The sequence below is a fragment of the Tenrec ecaudatus genome, chromosome 3, assembly GCF_050624435.1.
Source record: "Tenrec ecaudatus isolate mTenEca1 chromosome 3, mTenEca1.hap1, whole genome shotgun sequence".
In the NCBI taxonomy this organism is placed as follows: domain Eukaryota; kingdom Metazoa; phylum Chordata; class Mammalia; order Afrosoricida; family Tenrecidae; genus Tenrec; species Tenrec ecaudatus.
In genome coordinates, this window is record NC_134532.1 from 16,710,429 (window position 1) to 16,731,029 (window position 20,601).

Sequence of the window (20,601 nt, forward strand, 5' to 3'; positions counted from 1 at the left end):
AGGAAGTGGTGTTAACAAACCCAGGGACAAGGGAAAAACATGAGATCCAAATTGGTGGTGAGGGGGGAGTGACAGGCCTGGTAGGGAATGATCAAGGGTAAGGTAACATAAAGAAGAGGTATAGCTGTAACCCAGGTGGGGACGGAGCATGATAGTGGGGCAGGAGGAAAGTCAAGGGAAATAGAGGAAATATCTAGGAGGCAAAGGGCATTTATAGAGGTCTACACAAAGACATGTGCATGCAAATATATATGAGGATGTGGAAATAGATCTGTGTCTATATTTATAGGTTTAGTATTAAGGTGATGGAAGGATCCTGGGTCTCTACTCAAGCACTCCTTCAATGCATGAATACTTTCTTCTACTAAATTGGCATTCTATGATGCTCACCCTCCCGACACAACTGCTGAAGCCAAAGCGGGTGAACAAGTAAGTGTGGTGAAGAAAGCTGATGGTACCCGGCTATCAAAAACGATAGTGTCTGGGGTCTTAAAGGCTTGAAGATAAACAAGCGGCCATCTAGCTCAGAAGCAACAAAGCCCACATGGAAGAACACGCCAGCCTGTGTGATCACATGGTCCTAAAGGGATCAGTTGTCAGGAATCAAAGAACAAAAATTCATATCATTGGCTGCACAGCTCCATGATACGATCGCCGAGGACCAAGGGGTGCATAAGCAAATGTGGCAAAGAAAGCTGATGGTGACCGGCTCTTCAAAGAGATAGTGTCTGGGGTCTTAAAGACTTGAAAGTGAACAAGCGGCCATCTAGCTCAGAAACAACAAAGGCCACATGAAAGAAGCACACCAGCCTGTGCGATCACAAGGTGTCAAAGGGATCAGGTATAAGGCATCATCATTAAAAAAAATCTTACCATAGGGAATGAAGGGTGAAGTACAGAGTGGAGACCTAAAGCCCATTTGTTGGCCACTGGAGATCCCCTTGCAGAGGGGTGTAGAGGAAGAGATTAATCAGTCAGGGTATGATGTAGCACCGATGAAGAATACAGCTTTCCTCCAGTTCCTAAATACTTCCTCCCCCCAGTATCATGATCCGAATTCTACCTTGCAAGTCTGGATAGAGAAGAGGTTGTACACTGGTGCATATAGGAGCAGGAGGCACAGGGAATCCAGGGTGAATGAAACCTTCAGGAGCAGGGGTGTGAGGGCCGATACTGGGAGTGTAGAGGGAGAGTGGGTTGGAAAGGGGGAACCAATTACAAGGATCTACATGTGACCTCCTCCCTCGGTGATGGACAACAGAAAAGGGGGTGAAGGGAGACGACGGATAGGGCAAGATATGACAAAATAATAATTTATAAATTATCAAGGGCTCATGAGGGGGGGGGGGAGCAGGGAGGAAGGGGAAAAATGAGGACTTGATGCAAAGGGCTTAAGTGGAGAGCAAATGCTTTGAAAATGATTAGGGCAAAGAATGTACAGGTGTACTTTATACAATTGATGTATGTATATGTATGGATTGTGATAAGAGTTGTATGAGTCCCTAATAAAATGTTAAAAAATAGTTATAGATAAGCCCTCCTAGCCAAAATTGCCTTATCATCTTTAATACCGTATATTTACATACACATATAGACTTATGTTGTTATATGTAATAAGTGTTATAAATATATAAAGATGAGTTGTTATATGTGATATATATAACTAATTGTGCACAATGAACACACAGTCTACACATACTCAAACCCTGCTCTTTAGTCCATTTGAAACTATAGTGACAAAGAATTACAGAGTGGAGTTCTACATAGGATTTCTTGAGGATGTTAATCTCTATAAACCTAGATCGCCTCATCTTAAATACGGAGATCAATTTTGTTCATTTCAACAGCACCATGATTTGCAGCCCAAACCTAATCACCTGGTGTAGTGGCGAAGAGGAAAATAGTCCTCTTTTCATCTTTAGTGTTAGATCTGGCTTTTGCCCTATATCTTTCTAACTTGATATTCTAATCATAATCTATATTTGTTACTGTTGTAAAACTTCAAGGATTAATTTAATTGCCAATTTCTCTTTGAATACTGCTTGACAACTACAAGGTCATCAGTTCTAAATCACCATGTATCCCAAGGGAGAAACTTAAAGTGTTCTACTTCTCTAAAGAGTTATTGTCTCAGAAAAATACAGGTCATTTTTTACATGGACCTAAAGGTTTGACCTGAGTTATAATCTACTCAATTAAAGTGAATTTTGAGATAGAATAGGTACATCAATAAAACATGAAGAAGTGGAATATTCCCAGAAACCTTTCATGCCCATCTCATGCTAATGTAGATGAATATAAATGTATGTTTGTATACTATGCATATGTCGACACAGAAACATAAAGCTGGTGGTATTAAGCATTTGATTGCTATCTGGAAGGAGAATGGTTCTAACAAATCGGCCACACACTATGAGAAATATGACATGATCATTCTTATAAAAATCAATATTTCTCACACATACCAGAGGGACTCGGCAGAATCCAGCCCAGGAGAGTTGCTTAGAGGGAAATTCAACGCCACTGGATCGCAGGAGGCCCATCATAAAGTTAAGTAGGCACAGATCCACTGGGTTTTGAGGGGCTGGGGGCTTTTAGCTTACCTCAGTGGAAGCCAGCTGGGGCTCGACACTAGCCCAGCTGCTGTATCTGCCGGAACTGGGACCATTTCGAGCCTGTAGCAGGGCTTGGTCTCAGCACAGCCACAGTTTTCACCTACCTGCTTCAGGGCAGGGACAGGACCCTTGCGGCTCCACTGGCAGGGATCCGTTTCTGATACATTGTTGCTTCTGTTTGCATCTCTGCTCTCTATTCCCACACAGCTTTGGAGGGCTGCATAGGGGCTTTTTCACAGCACGGCCACAGCTTGCCACACCGTGTTGTCTGAGCAGGGACTAAACCCAAACCCCCACACATCCACAGGCAGGGAACAGGGTTCAGGTACACTGCGGGGTCTGTTAACAACTCTGCTCTCTGTCCCCCCACTTCTCAGAGGCTGCTCAACAGCTTTCTTGCGACTTTTCTTGGGGCTCAGCTGCGGACTGCTGCTGGGGCTTGGGGCAGGGAGTAAGCCTGTGCAGCTCCACAGGCAGGCAGTGGGACTCAGCAACATAGTTGCTTTTGCTTCCCTCACTTCCCTATACCCTTGCTTAGTCTAATCTCACTTCTTAATTTTTCTCCCCCTCCTATTCCTTCCCTGCTCTCTCACACTCCATTGTGGACTTACAGGCACTCCCATTGCCCTAGGGCATTTGTGCCTGGGCCACACCCAGATAGGTGAGCTCCACCCTGCATAGATAGCCCAAGGCTAGGGAAAGGCCTGCTTGCTGTCCCGGGGATACTCACCAGGGAGGTCCTTCCGGTGTACCTGGAAACATTTGGCAGCTCAGGCAACACATATCAACATTCAAACAAATAGCAGGAACTTCAGCCCAGCCTCTGCAACACTGGGGCAGGCAGCTGACCTGCCACCTGGGGCACTTCTCTGATAGGGAAGCCACAGGAAGATAAAGTGGTAGGTTAATCCCATAGCAAAATCAGCTGTAGGCAGTTCAAAGAAGTATTCCTATAAGTCTTTCAGAGAGAGACTAGAAAATGGCACCTGGTCCCTCTAAACAACTCAATGCAAACAACTATCAGCCCCAACAACCTCAACGAAAACACAGGAGAAACAAAAGACAAAGGCAGAAGATGTCCTGAACATAGCAACATACATAGAAGAAGCAGATATTGAGATGCCATACAAAGAAACTCTCAGAATGCTGCTTGGAACCATGCAGGATATGAGGGAAACAATACAGAAAAAGGATGAAATGATAGAGGAGATAAAAGCCATACACCGAAGGCAAATACAGGAGCTTAGGGAGGAAATAATGAAAAACAATAGCAAAATCATGTTCCTTGAGAATCGATTGGAGGAATCAGAGAACCGCATCAGTGTCTTGGAGGACAGCCAAGCAGACTTTAATAAACGTGAACAAAATTCTAATAAGAGCATTAGATAAGCTGAAGAAAACCTAAGAGCTATGTCTGATGCTATGAAGCAGAACAATCTTAGAATTATTGGCCTACCAGAGGAAGACACAACAGAAAAGTCATCTGCAACAATGGCAAGAGAATTCTTGGAGGAAAACTTCCCCAGCCTAATGAATGAAAACCAGGCCACCATCCAGGAGGCTGAAAGAACACCAGCATGACAGGACCCCAAGAAGAAATCACCAAGGCACATAATAGTGAAACTATCCAACTTTGAGGGAAAGGGGAAAGTCATGAGAGCAGCTAGGGAAAAACAAGCAATCTCATATAAAGGTCACCACATAAGGATATGCTCAGACCTATCAGCAGAAACTATGAAAAAAAGGAGAGTGGAGTAGCATATTCCAAAAATTGAAGGAAATCAACACAAATCTAAGAATACTCTACCCAGCCAAATTATCGATCAAGATCGATGGAGAAGTAAAAGTCTTCCCAGACAAGGAAAAACTCAAAAAATACATTACAACAAACCCAGCCTTACAAAAGATTCTCACCGACTCAGTATGGGCAGAAGAACAACACTCACCAAGCACAAATAAGAGACCAACACATAGAACAACCTCACCCAGAGCACAACAAAGAGAAAACAGACCCCAACATAGCAATGGCTTAAGGATAGAAAGAAGTCAAGAATTATACACACACAAAACACACACTAATGAGAAAGGAAAGTAGGAAAACTCCCAACACAAAAGGTGTAAAATGACATCAGAGTCTGCACATGGAGATAATAACCCTGAATATCAATGGCCTGAACTCAGGCATTAAAAGACTGAGACTAACAGAATGGCTTCGAAAACACAACCCATCAATTTGCTGCCTGCAGGAGACACATCTCAAGGCTAAAGACAAAATTAGGCTGAGAATTAAAGGTTGGAGAAGGACCTACCAAGCAAACAGCAATACAAAAAAAGTAGGGGTTGCAATCCTAATCTCGGATAAAATTGACCTCAAAGTGCAAACCATAAAAAGAGATAAGGGGGGACACGATATAATGCTCAAGGGAATCATAGACAATGAACCACTAAGCATTGTAAACATATATTCCCTGAATGAGAGATCAGCTCAATACATCAACCAAACCCTCCAAAAGATTAAGAAAGAAATCACAGACTCGACAATTATAGTGGGTGACTTTAACACACCACTCACCGAGAAAGAGATCACAGGGAAAGAAACTCAACAAGGAGACTAGAGAGCGAAACTCCATAATTGGACAATTTGACCTGATTGATATTAACAGAGCTTTTCATCCAAATATAAAACTTTTTTATTTATAGCTGATAAATTGAAACGTGTTGTCAGCTACATTTCAGTCCACAATTTTAACTCGGTACTTCAATCCCTATGCATTTACTGCTTATCACCTTCTCCCAAACCATTAACCCTTATACGTTAATGTGCTGAGTATCCTTCCAACACACTGATAACTAGATGAAAAGCCACTCATACTCCAGAACTTCCACTAACACCCTGAGCATCTCCTGATGCCACAACAAAGTTAACATGTGCTTAACAAATCCAATGACCACACACCCTAATCTAACCTAATGCATTCATTCTAATTCTTTGAATCAGAGTCTATCAACTTAATCCTAAACTTATGACCCTAAATCTCAAATTCAGAAACTACCCCGAATATTCTAATCCTTAAACTGTATCTCTACATCATTATACCTTAACAGATACGCTCCTAATCAACTCGAAACATAATCTGTTAGGCAGAAACTTTCTAAACGTAATGACTTTTAATCTCTCCACCAACATCTGAATCTCAAATCATCTCAATTAACCCAATTCTATCCCTTGATTCTTTTTCTTGAACCAGGAACATTGATTAATCTCAGGACCTAGCTTCCGATCTTAGGTACAGACTCTGTCTCTAACACACTAAAACCCTAAGCTAAGCACCAAACCTAACACACCAAAAAAACTCATGCTGCTAAGTATGTGTGTGGATCTGTCTCCTCTCCCAGATTTTACCTAAATGTAAGAGACTGCGAGAGGTAGACATGCAAAATTAGGAAATACCAACACATCCTCTGTTTACAGTTAACTTTTACAAATGGTTCGTGAAATTTGGCAAACGGAAGGGATATACAAATGTTTAAATATGACAAAAAGCATTATGACTGAGATCCATCACAGGACTCATGTTTTTCAGCTCTACTGTGTCCTACACTTAGGGAGCCTTCTCTGCTATTAGACATATGCTGGGATGTGTTACCCAATAACCAAGTTGACCAAGAGCTCAAGTACTCACTCACTAATTTGCAGGTCACAGCGTATCCTGGTTTCTCCCTCAAAGATGTAGTGAAACCAACACAGCAGCGCCCGCACGGCCCAGCGCAGCGGACACCCAGGACTGAAAGATGGCGTCTCCGGTGACCCTGAAGGAGAAGCGCCTCCTGGATGTCAGGATCTCGGAGCTGCCCAGCTGGGTGCTGATGTGGGACTTCACCCCGACGGGCATTGTCGGCGCCTTTCGGAGAGGTTACGATCGGTATTATAGCAAGTATGTCAACTTGAGGAAGGGGAGCGTCGCAGGCCTGTCCATGGTGTTGGCGGCCTATGTGGTTTTCAGCTACTGCCTATCCTACAAGGAGCTCAAACATGAGCGGTTAAGGAAGTACCATTGAGTACGCCGCGGTGAGGGCGGCCTGCTTTCCTGGTCTGGCCACTTGCCTTGCCACCACCCCCTCCCCTCCACCCAGCAAGAGCCCTTGAGAATGTGCCCAATAAAAGGTGCAGGCCTGAAAAAAAAAAAGATGTAGTGAAACCATGTTTAATGAAACAAATAAATGACTGGTTATTCTACCTTTGATCCCCTCCATTCCCTCTTTCCCAGGGACCCTCATGTCACTAGAGATGGAGGTCGTATCAAATTAAAAGTGCTTATATTGGAACCATGATCTCCATTTTTCACAATATTGGACTTTTTCCTCAGACTTAAGGGCTCTGAGGAAGATGTAGTACACCTTTCTAACCCTAAAATATTTGGGTCTGTGACTACTTGAGTTTCCAGTAAACCAACCACTTAACCTCACAAGACATACTTCAAGTAGGAGCTGCAGCTTCACCCCTTAAGTGTAATGATGTTAATCCCAGGGACATACTGTGGGTCCAGTGCCAGGATCTCCCTCTCAGCGCACACTGGGCTCTCCACTCAGGGAGAAGTAAGTCCTCAAAGAGTCACTCGTGATAACAACAGTAGGCACACCCCGTGCTGACTTAATTGGTTAAATCCTGACCAGGCACCCTGGGCGTGTGGCTATCTAAATATACCCTGGAATGAAAGTGAGGCCCGGATGTGGACAAATCAGCAACTAAGAAGCCATTAGTGGAGGTTTCAGAGTCAGCGTGTTAGCACAGGCTGGATATCTTTGAGCTCAACCCCAGGGGCTTCCGGAGGCAAAAGTTATGTTCCTCCCTGAGCCTGTCTTACATACCTACTAGCTGAGGGTACCTGGCGTGTAATAGGTCCACATGCCCAGGTCCCAGGTACTTTTACCTTCCAGGAAGCACAAAACATCCAAGCAAGGATGATCCACTCTGATCTGAAATCCACAACTGCCCCAATTTCAGCACCTTGAATTATCTGTGTCCAGGGTCACCTGGATCCTGAGCAGGAGCTGGGAAATAAAGGAGGGAAGGCAAGAGACTGATTAAAGGATAATCACCTGTAGTACTTCAGCATCATTATTAAATCGACGTAATTTATACTCCAGGAGCCTTCCTTATTGGATTATCCATCCTTTGGTGAGTCCAGAAAATCAGGGATTCTCAACTTTCCTAAGGCCATGCCCCTTTAATACAGTTTCTCATGTTGTGGCGACGTCCAAACATAAAATTATTTTCATTGGTACTTCATAACTATCATTTTGCTACTGTTATGCATCAGGAGAACCATGTGAAAGGGTCATTCAACCCCTAAAGGGGTCGCGACCCACAGAATGAGAACCACTGGTCCAGATGAAGGCAGAATAAACCCGGGGTGGATTGGGTGAAGTTGCTGTGGGAGGTGTTCTCAGGAACACTTGGCAGTTCTAGGAACACCTTGTACACACTGACACACATGTACACAGGCAAACACATGAATATATTAGCAAACAAGATTCTAAAATGTTATGCAGAGAGAATTCGAAAGCCAAGTGATGTAGGAGACCATGTATAATATTTACCATAAAATAAGGGCTCACCCAAAATCCAGAGCTTAGCATCATGATCTGCGTGTTTCTTGCATTATAAAATGTAATACTTGATGACACTTTTTTCCTGTTAATCTCATTTATCAAACAAGGTTTTTTCATCAGTAAATGAAATCTTGTCAAACTTCAGTGTGCATTGTTCAACCAGAACCACCCCTTAATTTTATAATCTCTCTCTCTCTCTCTCTCTCTCTCTCTCTCTCTCTCTCTCTCTCTCTCTCTCTCTCTCTCTCTCTCTTTCTCTCTCACCTATCTCTCTTTCTCTCTCCTTTCAGTGTGGACTGCTTAAATTTTTTCACGTTTGTAATTTATGTATACTAATAGGGCACTACAACATCATTGCAGGGCATAATTACCAATGAAAGCAAATCAATTACTTATACAGGGTTTTAGCTCAATTATGTCTTTTTAATTATGTGTGGTTTTTTTGGAGATATTAGAATGAATGGGATTAACAACGAATGCCCGGACACAAAGAGAAGACTGTAAGACCAACATCAGCTTGAGGCATGATATCCCCTTGCTGGAGAGTACATCGTCAGAGGACCATACTGGGGATACATGGTGTGGAGCGAGCCTGGTCTGACCCCCACCTCCCTCCACAGTGGGGTGAACCAATAAGGGAACAGAACAGGTCAGCAGCGGGAACCAAGCCAAGCCATAAAACCCCTGAGGAGCAGCAAAAATAGACTTCAGGCCAGGAGGGGCAGTTCCTGGAACCCCAGGACCCGTGGGAAGATAGTCATAAATGTCAGCAGACAAACCTGGGATTATGTATGCTTATATATGTTTTTAGGGGGGTGCTAGTTTCCCCCAGTTTTAATTCTATCTATTTGTTTTGTCTCAGCTCTTATTGTTTTGCCTATCCATATAGGCATGGGAAGCAACTGGACCAATGGTTCTGGAGGGTCTTGTGGGAGGGAGCGGTGATCAGACAATTTCATAGATAGGGGAAGAACTAGGGAATTAAATCAAAAATGAGGAGGACTTAGAGATCCTGGGGGTGTTGGAGCAATAGCAATTTAGCTGAGAGGCATTACTAAGAGGCAGAAAAGGGGTGAGTGTTATTGTAGGGGGGATGTAAAACAAAATAGAGAAAAGATCTGGGAAGAACGGTATGGATGGAGGTCTAAACATATTGTCATACATACATAAATACATTAATTCATAAAATAGAAGTATTGGCCTATGTGTGTATTTTTATACTCATACATTGAGGAAGTGGATGGACTTTGGGCCTCTGCTCCAGCCCTCCCTCAACACAAGAACACCTTGTTATAACAACTTGGCATTTTACTGTATTGTTAGTTAAGTTCAAGTTAATTGGGTACAAACATAACAATGGTTGAGAGAGAACACTTAACAACACATTCTATGAAACCAGTAATATTCTGACACCAGTGTCAGATAATGTTACTTCAAGAAAACTGTAGACAAATATTGATAATGGAGTTACATGAAAAAGTTTGTTTAAAATATTAGGAACTAAGTCAGACAACATTTAACATGTTGTCTGACTTGGTTCCCAAATAACTTGAACTTAAATAACAATACAATAAAATAGTATTTATTCATAATTCCCAGAATCTGCAGCTTTAAAAGTCTTACAATTAGGCTAGAAGTGTCTCATGTAATTCTATTTATTTCATTTTTTTATTAAATGTTTTAGTGGGGGCCCTTACATCTCTTATCACAATTCATATATTCATCCATTGTTTCAAGGAGATTTGTACAGGAATTAACAAGACTAACAATAGCATTGACCACACATGCTAATGCTCCTGAGAAGTGAGGATGGTGACATGTTGTCTCATGTACTTTGAATATGTTATCAGGAGAGATTCATCCTGGGAAAATGATATCATGCCTGGTAAAGTAAAAGGGCAATTGAAAAGAGGAAGACCCTTGTGAGGGACTGGATCATTGGCTTCAGCAATGAGCTCAAACATAAAATCCACCCTGAGATGGAGCTGGACTTGGCAGTGTTTCATCCGATTGTACCTAGGTCCTCTGTGAGCTGGAACCTACTTGAGGGCAACTAAAAACAACACACACTATCAAATTTTTTTCCAGGACTTTCCTGTTTCCATTCTTCCCCATCAGCTAAATCCTGTCCTTGATCTTACTTACATGACTGGTTAGCCTAGCAGGGGGTGAGTTCAGTTCTGGACATGAAAGTGACCGAAGGCCATTTCCTTGAGGGTCTCTTTTGTGAGTCTGAGTTTGGGTCCCCATTTTTCTCCCACTCTCTCCAGGACTTTCTAATGGGATTCCTTTTGGAGCACTTGGTAGCGGTGGCTGTGCACATCTCGTTCTGCTGATCAATCACTAATTTTAGGTGAGCAACCCAATGGGAAGTGGCTTGTATAACCAAGGGAACCTTTTGGACTCTAGTTGCATGCTATAGTGGGTGGATCTACAATGAATGAACAAACCCTTGTTTGTGAAGAGGGTATAAGTTGGGCTGCTAACTTTAAGACTAGCAGTTTGGAACCACCTATAACACCACAGGAGAACGAATGAGCGTTCTACTCCAGCAAACATTTTCATTCTTGGAAACTTACCAGGGAAGTTCTCCCCTGCCCTACAGTATCTATGTGAGTCTGCATTGACTCGATTACAATGAGGTTTTTATGCTGGGGGTGGGGGAACGGGAAACAGGAAACCTCACATGAAAGCAGGTGTAGTAGCTACATAGTTTCATTTCAACTTGGGAAATAAGTCTAGGGGTAGAGGTTAGCCTGTCAATCAGATCACAACTTGATTATGCTCCTGGTGGGCATGACCTTCTCATATGTAGATTCTGGGAATTTCTACTCTTTTTCCCAGGAGCTGGGCTACCCTCTCTTTCTGCTTCACCTTCCTGCTCTTGAGTCACTTGGAGAGCTGGAAGAGCCACATGGAGACCCATGCCAGTGCAAAATGCTTCTACCACCATTGGATACACACTGGCCTGTGGTCTTCCTGCATTCATCATCATTGCATGTGCTGTGTGAGTCTGAAGAGGAAATTATGGACTACTATTAGACATATGGGCTAATATCGGACTTTTAGAGTTGATCTGGCCTGGGATGCAATGTTTTCTTGTTATCTATTAGTTATTGGTGTAAATCTCTTTCTTACACATATTTGAATGACCCTGGATTTGTTTCTCTAGTCTACCCAGTCTAACACAGCAAGTATTTCCAGAGAAGTCACCCTTTAGTTGCAAAATCTAGGCTACGTTTCCCAAGATCTAAGGATAAGCTGGCTCCAGCAGAACTAGCAACATAAACCAGTTTAATTCATAAAATATTGACTGATAACTGATATTTTTGGATTCCTGATAAAGTCAGGTGACAGTTTTCTGTCTGGGGAATTATGTAACCATATTGGGAAATGTAACAGAGTGTTACAATTCTCCTATCTCCATTTTAAGCCTGGAACTTTGGAATTTGACGTGAACTTTCAGAAAGGAATTCCCAAGTATGTCAGGCATGAAAGAAGCACAATCTTTATGGATGCAAGTTAATCGGGAAATAGTTCACTTTGATCTTTCCCAAAAACACTTGTTCTGAGAGTCTGGGCAGCCAAGAGTTACTTGCAGGAAGCAAATTTAAATTTCAGATCACTCAACTTGGTAAAGTCTTTCCCACTGTCCATACACGACCTCTTGGACCGATAGAAACTTGAGTGAGTGATACATTAAATTAGCAGAGTACATAAATCATGATAAGCATCATAGAAGAACATAACTCTCATGTTTAGCTGTCCCCAAAGCTTCCCGGTGAAATCAAACTAGAAGACTGTACAAATTCCAGCTCTTAGGACAGGCGAGTTTAACAACCATCCTCCCATCCACGTTCCTTCATTCCCTTCCACTGCTTCTGCTTAAGATTTATTTTTAAATTTTGTTAAACTGACATATAAGTTACCTAGACGTGCATGCTAGGTACTTCTCTTTTCCTAAAAATCAGTCATACACGGCAGTGCTTTAGGTCACAGAATGGATTGTCATCACAAAGGTTAAGCAAGGACCCTTAGTTCGTGCTTCAGCCCCATTAACACCTTGGCAGGATTGGATGGTTGGGTGTTTCCAGTTTGTTAGGAGGATGGACATCCGGGGAATCTGATCACAGGCTTACACACCCAACGTACATTGTTCTATTTCACCCATGTCACCCATGCACGCTCTCTGCTATGGGGGAAAGCACTGGTTGCCTTGGCCATTGTTATCTGAGTCTTTGCAGCTGCAGTCTCAGCCACAGCTGTGGACCCTCTTGAGTGGACCGCCTCTGCCTGGCTCCTCCCTGAGCCCCGCCCCAAACCCGCCAGACCCCGCCCACCCTCACCAGGCACCTGTGTTGGCGCCTCAGCAGAAATGGGCGGGGCAAGAGCTGCCTTGAGAGGAGTGAAGGCAGAGACCCTACTCCTCCCTGACCCCGCTAGCTCCTCCCCCTCCGGATCACGCCCAGAAAGGGCTGGCAGTGGAGGTGTCTTATTCTGAACTGCAGCTCACAGCAAGGATCCCATTGTCCATGCTCTGCGTGCAGTACCAGAGAAGTGCCCACAGCCTGAGCACCTTTTTGCCGGCGCTCCCAGGTGGGAGACTCTGGGCTCCGGGACATGTATGTGGGCGGAGGACATTTTAGTCCAGCTGACTAGGGTGCAAGCGCCTTTTCTCTCCCCCAGGAACCCTGCCAGCGCTTCTCTTGGTGAGAGGTGGGCGGGTGTCCCTGAGGCAGGTCCTATTTCCCCGCTTTCAGATTGGTTGGGTTTCATGGTGGGAGTCCCTGTTGGAGAAAGGGGATCCCGGCTGGGGTTTGGGCCTTCCGGGTTCCCTGATTCTCTCTTTGCGGGTCTCCTAACCCTTCTCCCTTGTTTCCTTCCACACAGCGATGCCTCCTCCCGAGACTCCTTGCTCCTCCTCAGCTCAAAGGTGAGTCCCGGGGTCTTGTTCTGCTGACCTCCCTCTGGACCCGACCAGAGTCTGTGCTAGGCGCAAGATCTCTTGCTGGTCCGTGACAGAAACGTCTTCCCTGGTTTTAAAATATTGGTCACGGCCCTTTTTTCTTACTCCTTGTTTGAATTTTTATCTATATATTACTATGGTTTTAAAAATCATTCCCATTTCCTTTCCTTTCTATTCTTTATTGTTTCTGTTGGAATCAGTTTGTGAAGCACAGAAGGGGTGGATGTCTGGAGATGAAATAACGTGAGGGTTTGTAAGGATGTCTGGGTGGGGTCGGGTGGGTGGGTGGCGGAGTTGGGGAGGGTGAGGGGACTTGGGGAGTAAGAATGAAGGATGGAGGGGACTGAGCACTAGAACTGAAGGTGACTAACAAGTCTTTTTAAAGGTGATTTAATCATAGTGGGAAAATAGACAATATGAAATCGATTGTGGTAATGATTGTGCAATGCTTAAGATGGATGAACTATGGAATTGTGGGATTATGTGAGATATATGGATTAAGTGCCCCAAAAAGTGTTTTAAAAAAAAAGAAAGAAGCTCTCCATCACAAAAGTAATCTAACTAAACATGCACAGAAGAATCAAAACCCAAACTGAAACAAAGAAACCAAAAACAAGGTAATGCTAAAGGGAAGTGACCCTGAAATGGGCCCTTGGGCTTTGAACGTTGTGAGGCTAAAGGAAAATTTACTTGGGGCTGGTGTGGTGGACGTTGGCCCTGGTGCCCTCGGCCACGGCTGCTTGGCCAGCTGTGCAGGCGGCAGCAGACGCATGGTCGCCAGGATGTCCCAGGCTTTGATAGTCGAGCAGTTTGGAATGAAAATATAATGTCTACAAGAATTCTCAGGAAGAGGCGTTTCTATCACTGAAGAGTGCTTAGACAGGGCCATCAGATTGGAGGATGCTGAGAGCACACACTGTTCTCTGAGGTAGAGGGTGATCATCCCCTCTTCCATTCTGCACAGAGGAAAATGCATCTCCCCTTTCCTTGGACACTTTTCCCTAAGTCAGTGAGGATGAGGGGAGGAAGCTGAATCTGTGCTCGCCTCACTTCCTTTTTCATCCAGCCTTCTCATGGAAGAACTGTGCCAGGAAACCGCAGAATATTTTACATTACTGACTTCTGCCTTTAGGGTCGGCATCCTGGCCCTTCTGGCTTCTCATACGATGAGATGCCCCAGGTCCTGCTGTAAATGAGGCTGACTATACATGAGTCAGGTTTCATAGGAGAATGTAACGATATTGTGTTAGGATGGCATTGAGTAGATTTGAGAGCTGAATTCTTTGCAAGACTTTGTCTGTTGCATTTAAATCTCATATCTGGCTCTGACCCAGGAAGACACACAGGTGCCACTGCCTCCAATTGATAGGTGTTAAGAAGGGATCTATTCTATGATGACTGGGTGCTCAAGGCTGGTATTGGGTTCTGCTACATGTGAAGTGAGACATGGTAATGTGATAAATTGCCACCTAGATTTTGTCATGAGGGCCAATAAGATCCTCAGATTCATTCCAGGGAGATGGCAACCAGGCTTTCAATTCTTAGTAGGAAAGGGTGAATGCATCTCTATAAAAACCTTAATAGGATACTTAAATGTATGTGTGTATATGTATGTGTGTGCGTGTGTGTGAATTTTCAGTATCTCCTTTCTTTCTACAGATATTCTATCTGAGTTTGTTGTTGTTCTTTTTCTTGATACCATGGGTTTGTTGGTTTATTCAGCATTTGGACACTCTATTTTGTTTTGCAGATGTTTCTCAAATATTTGTAACATTAGTGATATAGTCATGTAGAATAATGAGTTTTAAAAAAAGAGTCAAAATTTTTTTTATAATTTCATGATTTTGTAACTTGTAGAAAGATCTGAAATAAAGGTTTCCTTTATTATTGAGGAACATGCTTGTTTGCAACCTTATAGTGTTACATTAAAAAGTACCCCTAGTGTAATTCCAGTTTAGACATGTATGATTTCATTCTACAATATGAAAAAGAAAAGCAAGTCTTTAAGCATGCTATTAGAACCAGTAGATAGGTAAGATAAATTCTTGGTAGAAAACACACACACACAAGGAAGCAGGCAGTGGGAAGGGGAGGTGGTGAGGTATAGTGGAGGCCAGTAACACAGCTTAGTGAGGCAAGTCCCAGTGGAGCCTCACAGTGTAGGGATGCAAAATGACTGGCGGGAGGTGCAGCATCTGGAGTGGTGGCAAGTAGAGTGATGTTGGCTCACAGGCAGCAGACACTGCACATTGTGACCACATGGTGGCGTGGTATAGCATGGCACAGTGATGTGGTCCACCAAATTTGGCCAGGTTGAGCAGAGTACTGCACAGCCCACAGCTTGCACAGCACATGTGTTGAGGAAGGGCATCTAGATCAGGCAGTGTGCTGACCAAACATCTTGCCATCCTTGCCTTTGAGAAGCACTCTGCATGTATTTTTACTAAGGCAGATAGGTTTGTCCTTTTAGCTGTCCATGGTATATTCAATCTTCTTTTCAAACACCAACATTCAAATACTTCGATTCTTCTTCGGTTTCCTATCCAATGTGCAACTTTCGTATGCATATGAGGCAAGTGAAATGATCATGGCTTGGTCCTCAAAGTAACCTTAGTCCTCACAGGAACGTCCTTGTTTCCAGTACTCACAGATATCTTGTGCAACAGACTCATCTCATGGAACTCGTCTTTTGATCTCTTGAGTGCTATTTCCATGATCACTGACAGGAATAAAGTGTGGATGAAATTTCTTTGTTTTCACTTTTTGTATTATTTGCTCAAAAGGTTTTTTCATCAAATGATTTTTTTCAACAGTCAAAAAAAAGTCCTTTAGAGTTGCCCTAGAATTTGAACTTTTAGTCTTCATATATTCAATCAAAAATATTCCAATTCTTAAATACTCTATTTTTTATATCAAGTTGAAGAATTTTTCAGACACTTAGATGGCATTCATATCAAAGTCCATTTTATGAGAAAGAGTCATAGTTCTCTAAGTAAATGTCAACATAAAAACAAAATAATTTTTAGCTTCATCATAACACTAGCAAATTAGAAAGTCATACTGTTTAGCCTGCAAAGGCTGTAATATTGTTAATCCACACCACCCTGTGCAGTGAGTAAACATACAATCTGTTGAGAGTGGGAAGCCAGTGGGACTTCCTGACCACCCCACACCCTCAGCCTCATGGACTTACATATTTTCAACTATTGACATGAAATAAGCTTACCACTTTGCTATCCCTTATTTTTTGGAATATATCCATGTTCTAGTTTTGTGGCAGGTATTCCCCTTCCACAGGCACCAACTTTTTGGGGTTTTACTATATTTGTTTCCTTTCTTCGAAATTGAGAGACAATAGTACAATCCCACAGCAGAGGATTTGAACCACTGACCTTGAGGTAAAAAGCCCAATACTTAGCTTTCAACATCACCACGCCCGTTTATTTTTCCGTTCCATGGGCCAATCTCACAGGTTATTATGATGTTACTCTCATGCAAACTGAAGGTTTATTTATATAACATCATATTTTCTATTTTGAAGTAATTAAGTTGAATCTAAGTAAAAAACCCTGCAGATCACATGACAGAATTTCGTAAGAACAAAACTATGCAAATATTTTTTACAGGAGTAGTTCAAGCCTGTCTGAGAAGGTCATTCTCGGTCGCCATCAACTTGATGACGGTGAGTTTCTTTCTTACAGTTTAGGAGAAACTTATACACTTTCTATGATTGTAGATAGTGATCCCCCAGAAGCTCTTTGAGAGCAGTGGGAACAAAATCAGATGAAGTGAAAGCAGAAAGCCGCATCTGTGCTCAGCCCTGCACCTGCTCCTGCTCCTGCTCCTGGGCCTGTGCTGTTAGTCCTGAGCGCCCCCTGCTGGTCTCAGCGCCCCAGGCTGTCGTACAGGATAGTGTATGTGAGGGCCACCCTGGCTTCCCTGTCTGTGTCCACCTGCACTGTAACACTGTAACACACAGGTTTGTGCTCTCAGAGGTCACAGGTAGGTAGCACTGATTTTTGGAAGGATCAAGGTCACTACCATAGTGACCAATAGTAGGAGCTCTCCATCGCCACGGCCTCTCCCTGGGTGCTGCCTGATCCAATCCCAAATACCCTCTCTGACACCGACCCCATGGTATGACCAGCACCTTCAGGAGAAGGAGGGGGAGGAAGGAGATAGACATTTCTGAACTAAGGTCGCCCTGGCTCAGCAGGCTCCAGAGTCTCCTCCTGGTAAGGCCACGTTTAACCAGGAAACTACACCAAGCATTTTCCTATGAGTGTAACTGACTGGTATCAGGTCTGGGATCCATGAGAAGTTTGCTAAAGCCACAGCTCCACCGCTCCACCAGGAGATTTCTACAAAGCACCTTTCTGAATCAAGTTGAATGCAGGCAGGTGAGTCAAGTACAAAAGCGAGCAAATGAACATACAGAGTGATCATGGCTACTATGATTACACTAGATCTTAGCCAAAAGGTTGAGAAGCGATAATCGGCTACTTTTACGGAAAAAGTTCTGAAAATATTGGGGGAAGATTTTGTGAGAATAAGGTCAGGAAAATTGAGCTGAGGATTAACCCCCCACCACAACCACCATCTTATTACAACAATGCACCTGCTCATTCTTCAAGGGCAGCAAGGGCTGAACTCTGAGAATTTCATGAAGAAAACTTACTTCATCTGTTCTTTAGTCCTGAAGTTATTCAAAAGTCACAGAGTGACCACTATTGAGAACCCCGATCCAGTAAGAGGCATCAGTGCCCCCGCGTGGAGAGATGTTTCCCTGTCGTGTCAGTGGCCTGTGTTCTTGTTCTCACTCCCGAGGAGACATCAGACACTGTGTCCTCTGATGCTGAGCTGAGAGATGCTCTGAGACTCCTGCTCTGCAGCTGCATCAGGCTGAGGGTTTCTGTTCCTCTCAGGAAGGAGTTTCTCTCACGGTGTCTCCTGCACAGTAATACATGGCCATGCCTGAGTCCTGCAGGCTGCTCAACTGCAGGGACATGGTGCTGATTGGGTTGTCTGTGGAGATGGTGTCTTTTCCTTGGAAGGATGTGTTGTACTTGGTTTCAGAGTCACTAGGATAAATCATTCCTATCCATGTCAAGCCCGTTCCAGGTGTCTGCTTAAACCAGCCGATCCAGCTTCCAGTAAAGCTGTACCCAGATGTCTTACAGAAGATCCTCAAAGACTCCCCGGGTCTCTTCACCTCTGCACCAGCTGCACCTGAGCACACACACCTGTGGAGATAGGATTCAGAGATCAGAGATTCCCTCTACATACACACAAACACACACACACACACACACACACACACACACACACACACTCCATTCATCTCAAACCCTGTGGCGATCCTGACCTAGCAGAAGAGCAGTGAGGTGATCTACGGGAAAGACCCCATCTTGCAAGGAGAATGGAAAGGAATCACACTGTGATCCCCAGCTGGGTGATGAGGGCGCTTCCCCTGTGGAGGTAGCCTGTGGGTCTTCCACTTTGCATATTTCTGCCCGGCCCTCCATTTCAGACTCCTCCAGCCTCACAACCCTGGAAACCCAAGGCAGGGGAAGGTGCAGGTCTTGGGACTGCTGGGAGGGACAGAACCTGATTCTAATAACATCACACAACACACACACACATGCACATGCGTATTGGCACCTTGACCCCGGACAGTATTGAACTGTGGCTCCACACTCAGTGCATCTCTCAGTACACATTTGGGGGAGAGTGTTTGAAACCCAGTGTGACCAATAAGCCCTCACAAACGGTCCTTCCTTACTATCTGTGGGGAATTATGGCCAGGAGAGAAAGTACCTATGTCTCCTTAGAGAAAGCTGAAGACTCTGATGTCCCTGATGGTCCCTTCTCAGTACACCTCTCAGGTGTGTCCCAGCGCCCAGGTCTGCCCTGTGCTTCCGGCTGCCTGAGGAGAGGAAACACATCTCAGGGAATGTCAGCTTTACTCAGAGTGTCAGACAAATCTGTGCAGATTAAAGCCAAAGATGAGTGTGTCACTGTGAATACTCATGGGCAACCTGGCCCTTGTCACCGTCTCTCTGACAGTGGAGCTCTGTTCAGAAGAGAAGTTAAAAGTCCAACATGGGGAATATTTCAGTTTCATCAGTTTTTTTCCGGTTTCCTCTATTAACTTTAATCACATTTTCAACATGCAGCCAAGAATGAAGCTATGACAGTAAGTCATACCATTACAGAGACAAGCATTGTCAATTTTCGGCAGGGACAACTCTGAGATGACATGAGAAAGTTGGATATTTACTTTCTTGCCTTTATTTCCTGTCAAACCATAAAAATATTAAAAATAGTGATCCATACATTGAATTCACTTGTAACAAATGATTGAAGTTACTTCCTTTAATTTTAGTTATTGCAAAAAAACCTAGACAGTTCTTTAATTAGACTGCTGCTAATAGGTTTTTAAAGATCACAGTGGTGACAGGATTGGTACATTTTGCCATAATGCGTCTGCTTATGAGAACAAACATTAACACTACAAAGGATTGACACGTAACACGGGTTATTTGCCGTGTGGGCAAACACTGCGTTATTCACAGCCAACATCCTCATGTGGCTCCAGAGGGACTGTTGGCAGATGTTGCTGAGTTCTCCTTAAACATTTGAAACCCAGACATGATTTACCATAAAGCCAACCCATAGCGAAACAGACACAAACATGAGGTAAATACTATGGGAAAAAGTATAGTGCTTGGTAGGCTAAAAGTCAAAATATATATCTGATAAGCTTTTCCTTCTGAGAATATTTAAGAGGTGAAAATATTAAGTACTAGAAGGTCGCAAAACTTAGCAAATGTGGGTTCTTGTCATTCAGTGAGATCAATGGCAGGATGCTCCCTTGCAACATGTGGAACACTTTCCTGTAGCCACTTCGAAGACCAACAGGGCTACCTGTTGCCATAGTTGAGACAATGCTGTCATTCCCATTCTCCTTAAATATTAACTGCTCCAACGACAGTTGTTTTTGTTTATATTACCCATAGAATAACCCTTTATACTTTTTCTTACACCCTGGGAGCTATGGCAAACCTCTTTTAAACCACAATAATAAACTTCCATCAATTCTGTTTTATTTTACTAAGACATCTATACTTAAAATTCTCTGAGCTAATCAATGAAATCCAATTATGATTAACAGAGTTAATTTATCCTGTTTTTCCTCCTCTTACTGCCTGTTTAGGTAATCACATGTAGGTGCTTAAAACTAAAAGATATATCCTTCTTCTTCTATAGGAAATTGTTGAAGTTACTGCCAGAGGATGGGCCCCTCAGGTTCGAGGGCACTCAAAATGTGACTGAAGAGAGGTTGATTTCTTGGAGGGGAGTCGTCCATGAGGACGTGATTTGAGTAAAGCCTCTGGGAGTGGAGAC

The 20,601-nt window shown here is 43.5% G+C and overlaps 1 pseudogene; it reads left to right on the forward strand.

Moving 5' to 3' along the window:
• Positions 1-6,407: 6,407 nt before the first annotated feature.
• LOC142443279 (ATP synthase F(0) complex subunit f, mitochondrial pseudogene) lies at positions 6,408-6,674 on the forward strand (annotated as a pseudogene).
• Positions 6,675-20,601: the final 13,927 nt, after the last annotated feature.